This window comes from Nerophis ophidion, linkage group LG12 (assembly GCF_033978795.1).
Source record: "Nerophis ophidion isolate RoL-2023_Sa linkage group LG12, RoL_Noph_v1.0, whole genome shotgun sequence".
NCBI classification, from domain to species: Eukaryota; Metazoa; Chordata; class Actinopteri; order Syngnathiformes; family Syngnathidae; genus Nerophis; species Nerophis ophidion.
In genome coordinates, this window is record NC_084622.1 from 36,885,539 (window position 1) to 36,892,188 (window position 6,650).

Consider the following 6,650-nt stretch of genomic DNA (forward strand, 5'->3'; position numbering starts at 1 on the left):
CAAAGACAACATATTTGATGTTAAAACTGATAAAAAAATTTTTGGGGCAAATAATCATTAACTTTAGAATTTGATCTGCCGCTTCTTTTCTTTGTCTCCTCTGTCCCCCACTCCCTTGTGGAGGGGGTCCGGTTCGATGGCCATGGATGAAGTACTGGCTGTATCAGAGTCGGGACCCAGGATGGACCGCTCGCCTGTGTATCGGTTGGGGACATCTCTACGCTGCTGATCCGACTCCGCTTGGGATGGTTTCCTGTGGACGGGACTCTCGCTGCTGTCTTTAATCCGCTTTGAACTGAACTCTCGCGGCTGTGTTGGAGCCACTATGGATTGAACTTTCACAGTATCATGTTAGACCCGCTTGACATCCATTGCTTTCGGTCCCCTAAGGGGGTGGGGGGGTTGCCAACTTAAGAGGTCCTCTCCAAGGTTCTCATAGTCATCATTGTCACTGGCGTCCCTCTGGGTGTGAGTTCTCCTTGCCCACTGGATGTGAGTTTTCCTTGCCCTTATGTGGGTTCTTCCGAGGATGTCGTAGTCGTAGTGGTTTGTACAGTCCTTTGAGACATTTGTGATTTAGGGCTATATAAATAAACATTGATTGATTGATTGATTGATTGATTGATTGAAAAAGAAGTTGGGAAAGGTGGCAATAAATACTGACAAAGTTGAGGAATGCTCATCAAACACGTATATGGAACATCACACAGGTGTGCAGGCTAATTGGGAACAGGTGGGTGCCATGATTGGGTATAAAAGCAGCTTCCATGAAATGCTAAGTAATTCACAAACGACGATGGGGTGAGGCTCTTCACTAGTACAAATAAAAATAATTATGAGAAACACTTTCAACCTTATTGAAAATAAGATATTATTCATCTCAGTATGTTAATAATGACTGAATTAATTAATTACATATTACAAAACTGTTGTATTACTCATTGATGGATGTCATTTTACTATAAAAAAGATCAGTAAATGAATGTATATATTTGTAAACGCTCTGACGTGAGAAAGGGGTAGGATTAAATAAGCCTTGCTTTTTCCTACTCCTTTTCTGACATGATGTGATGTGAAATTATCTGATGTATTATGTTGTAAGTATGTTCATGTTCGAAATAAACTAAGAAAGAAAGAAAGAAAGTCTGAGTTTATTTCGAACATGCAAGCATACAACATGATACATCAACATTTCCAGTTTCTCTTTTCAACAAGCTCAAAAAGGAGCAGGAAGAAGCCAAGCTTATTTACTCCTACCCCTTTTCCAATTCATAGCAATTTAGTAGGACATATTCACTTACAGCCCTCATTCTGTAACACAATTTACATGAATGATGCACCAGATCTCTTAATATTTTTTAAGTCGGTTATGGTTCATACACTATATTGCCAAAAGTATTTGGCCACCCATCCAAATGATGAGAATCAGGTGTCCTAATCACTTGGCCCAGTGTATAAAATCAAGCACCTAGGCATGAAAACTGTTTCTACAAACATTTGTGAAATAATGCGCCGCGTTCAGTGATTTCTAGCGCCGAACTGTCACAGGATGCCACCTGTGCAACAAATCCAGTCGTGAAATTTCCTCGCTCCTAAATATTCCAAAGTCAACTTTATTATAAGAAAATGGAAGGGTTTGGGAACAACAGCAAGTCAGCCACCAAGTGGTAGGCCACGTAAACTGACAGAGAGGGGTCAGTCGATGCTGAAGCGCATAGTCCATAGACTTTCTGCACAGTCAGTTGCTACAGAGCTCCAAATTTCATGTGACCTTCCAATTAGCCCACGTACGGTACACAGAGAGCTTCATGGAATGGGTTTCCATGGCCGAGCAGCTGCATTTAAGCTATACATCACCAAGTCCAATGCAAAGCGTGGGATACAGTGGTGTAAAAGCACGTTGCCACTGGACTCTAGAGCAATGGAGACACGTTCTCTGAAGTGATGAATCATGCTTTTCCATCTGGCTATCTGATGGACGAGTCTGGGTTTGAGGTTGCCAGAAGAACGCTACATTTTGGACTGCATTGTGCCGAGTGTGAAATTTGGTGGAGGAGGAATTATGGTGTGGGGTTGTGTTTCAGGAGTTGGGCTTGGCCCCTTAGTTCCAGTGAAAGGAACTTTGAATGCTCCAGGATACCAAAACATTTTAGACAATTCACGGTGGAAGAGGGGTTAGTGTGTCTGCTTCACAATACGAAGGTCCTGAGTAGTCAGGGTTCAATCCCGGGCTCGGGATCTTTCTGTGTGGAGTTTGCATGTCCTCCCCGTGAATGCGTGGGTTCCCTCTGGGTACTCCAGCTTCCTCCCACTTCCAAAGACATGCACCTGGGAATAGGTTGATTGGCAACACTAAATTGGCCCTAGTGTGTGAATGTGAGTGTGAATGTTGTCCGTCTATCTGTGCTGGCCCTGGGATGAGGTGGCAACTTGTCCAGGGTGTACACCGTCTTCCGCCCGATTGTAGCTGAGATAGGCACCAGCACCCCCCGCGACCCCAAAGGGAATAAGCGGTAGAAAATGGATGGATGGATGGATGGGACGGCACTTCAACTTCATATGTGAAGAAAGGCAGATGGCCAAATACTTTTGGCAATATAGTGTACATGAGATGAATATGAATTTTCAATCAGGTTATAGATGTCACCAAAATTATTATTTTAGTTTGAACAGCCTCTTAAACTGGATACATTGTTTAACTTCTGTGCTTAATCCATTTCATGATTGCATCATTGTTTGCAAACAGTAAATGGGTCAATTCAGAGGATATACCAGTAGAGGGCAGTATGTCTTCAGCAAATATCTCTACACTGCATTTAAACAAGCAAATTAAGAAGAAAGGTTACCGACGATAAAATATAAAACTAACACGAAAAGACAAACTCTGATGTTTCAATTGTACACAATAAAGATCATCACAATGTATATTTTCCAAATATATAAAATGCTAATTAATATTATGGCTTGGCCTTTAATTAAAAAAAAAATGGCCATACATAATGTTGAAATTATAGTTTTATATTTTTTTCACAAAAGCATATAATTTATATAGTTTAATCTCGAAACAATACCAATTTAACAGCACAGTCAACGTAGACTTAGACTAACTGTAGGCACATTTATTGATCTCCAAGGGAAATTGTTTGACACACAGTAGCTCAATTACAGTAGGTAAGGGTAACTAATGGCATCCATCCATCCATCCCATCCATTTCTACCGCTTGTTCCCTTTTGGGGTCGCGGGGGGCGCTGGCGCCTATCTCAGCTACAATCGGGCGGAAGGCGGGGTACACCCTGGACAAGTCGCCACCTCATCGCAGGGCCAACACAGATAGACAGACAACATTCACACTCACATTCACACACTAGGGCCAATTTAGTGTTGCCAATCAACCTATCCCCAGGTGCATGTCTTTGGAAGTGGGAGGGAGCCGGAGTACCCGGAGGGAACCCACGCATTCACGGGGAGAACATGCAAACTCCACACAGAAAGATCCCGAGCCTGGATTAACCAGGAACCCTGGACTGCAGGAACTTTGTATTGTGAGGCAGACGCACTAACCCCTCTGCCACCGTGAAGCCCACTAATGGCACTAAAAGAAGACAAGGAAATAATACATAAAATGTATTAAAGCAGTGGTTCTCAAACTATTGGAAACTCTATTGGCTCCCTAAGTACCACCATAATGACCAACAATAAAATACAGCAGCGTACTAAGCCTGAGTATTCATTAAAAACAGCACAAAGATTTTATATGACAAGTACATTTGACAAGCCCCTATTAAATTGATATGAATTAATTTCAATGGGAGACGTTGATTTGAGATGAAAGTGCTTTGAGGTAAGAACTCTATCAAATAACACAATCTGAAAGTATGTCTTTAAATAGCCATGCACTTTTTAATGAACATACAATTAAGAAATTAATTAAAGATTTTATGGAATAATAAATGTACATCATACTAGACATTCAAATGATGCATTTGTTGGGAAATGAATGATCGACTTAAACATTTTAGGTGAAAGAGACATATCATGGAATGAAATTTGGATTTGGAAAAATGCCAATAAGCCCTTTAGAAGCATTAAAAATAAGATGAGTCCATTTAAGATCTTGAATAGATTGTATTTTATTTCTTCTCAAATGTTTAAAATTGGTGCAATAGATTGCAAATTATGTATGAAGTGTCGGGCAGCTGAGGGAACTCTTGTTCATTCATTGTGGGAATGTCAGAGAATAAAAGAGTTATGGTTAAAAACAAGGTTTCACGGTGGGAGAGGGGTTTGTGCGTCTGCCTCACAATACGAAGTTCCTGCAGTCCTGGGTTCAAATCCAGGCTCGGGATCTTTCTGTGAGGAGTTTGCATGTTCTCCCCGTGAATGCGTGGGTTCCCTCCGGGTACTCCGGCTTCCTCCCACTTCCAAAGACATGCACCTGGGGATAGGTTGATTGGCAACACTAAATTGGCCCTAGTGAGTGAATGTGAGTGTGAATGTTGTCTGTCTATCTGTGTTGGCCCTGCGATGAGGTGGCGACTTGTCCAGGGTGTACCCTGCCTTCCGCCCGATTGTAGCTGAGATAGGCGCCAGCGCCCCCCGCGACCCCGAAAGGGAATAAGCGGTAGAAAATGGATGGAGGGATGGTTGAAAACAACTACAGAAGCAATCACATTCCTAAATATAAAAATCCAATGACACTGCAAACTTGTATTTTTTGTGATCTGCATCAATTTAGTAACATGTCATCAAAGAGTAAAAAGGCATTTCTTTCAATATGCATCATAACAAAAAGGGTAATACTAAAAAAAAAATGGATAGATGTTAATAGTCTAACTCATACTGACTGGTACAAACAAGCTATGGAAATGACATCAGTAGAAAAAACTGCCTTTAGTTTAGTTCGGACCTGGGCAAATTAAGGCCCGGGGGCCACATGCGGCCCTTTAAGTTTTTCAATCTGTCCCGCCGGACATTCCCAAATGATTTTTTGAGATCTTTAAGATGGAAAGTGTAGCTGCCATTATGATGTGCAGTGATGTTTTCTAATGACCGTAAGTCTTGAATTATACAAAATGTTTCAATGGTTGGAATCTGCGCTTTTGCATGATATTCTAGTCTCTATGGTAATTTAATTTGTTCTTACGGTAATCTAATTAGTTACTACGGTCAATTTAATTAGTTAATCCAAGTCACAGCAGCACAGACGAGGCACCAAGCAGTGTGGGTGGGGAGCGTTTCCACAGGGTGAAACCTGAAATGGGGGTGTCAGGGACAGACGCGTAAGGAGATTCGTACAACAAAGTTCTAAAGCTTAGTGATATATCACATATATCAGATTGTATGTGTTCATATTTGGCTGTGTTTGTTGCATTTTTGTTGCGTTTCCCTTGATTGTAAAATATGTGGATAGAGAGGGGGTGTGACATTCATATGTTGTCAATATTCAGTGTTTTACTGTTCATAGTTAATATTGTAAATCCTGATTATTTATTTTCATGTACATTCTGGGTATCTCATTCAGTAAAAAAATTAAATAAAATTCCATTATGTTTTTAAAAGGGGGTCTGTCATAATGTTGTTAGCATTCAATCAGACATTATTGTGAGGTTTTGTATAAGTGTTCCTAAAAATAGATGTACCGGCCCCAAGACACATTTTGTTCTCCAAATTTTGCCCCTGAGTCAAAATAATTGCCCAGGCCTGGTTTAGATAATAATGAGTCAAATATTGGAATATGGGATCCATTATTTCAATTTGTTTTAACAATTAAATCAACCTAAAATTTTACCTTTGTGGAAAATATTGGACAGAATGTGTTGTCGAGCTTATGAGATGTGATGCAAGAGTAAGCCACTGTGAGTGACACTAGTTAATTTTTTTTAATGTTTTTATTTTATTTGTTATAAATGGCTGGATTTCCAATCACTGTTATGTTGGAATTGTTATCAATATTGATTCTGTTGCTGATATACATTTTTGTTTGAATACTTTTGGATTGTTTTCCATCATGTTGGTGTGTCCTCTCTATTGCTGTGTCAATTGCTATTCTGAATGTTGCTGAACCGGGTTTGGTTTTGGAATTGGAATTGTATTATTATGGTATTATTGTGTTGGATTGATTAATTTATTTAAAAAAAAAAAAAAAAAAAGCTTGTCAATTGAGGCTCTGTACTAAGTTTTGTTATTTGGTCCACAAACAGAAATTATGAGAGTAGCATGTAGAGAAGTTTGTCACCTGAACTTGTATACCTTTTGTCAGGCTCATTCATCTTTCATTGTTCGCCAAGCATGCAGGCTGACATCAGATGAACCTGTAGAGATGACGTTGTGGGGAAGATGGTGGTAATGATAAAGAGGATGACTAGAGGGGCTGGGCAACACCTTCCCCTCCTTTCTTAGAGAGCGTGAGATGGAGCGGTGGCTTGAAGATATGCTTCCAGTCCAGCTGGATACATAGACAATCAACGTGACTAGGAGCAGGAAAAAAAGTGGATTCTGTAGTTTGAAATAGTTTGTTTAAAAGTCTTCCAAAGACATGAAATTGGAATCGAGGACTTGTCCAACATCATCATTGTCCGCCTGTCCTCTGAATCCTCACTGCACGTTTGAGAAGGGTGCAGGGTTAGTCTGTCTGTGTCACCCTTGGCAC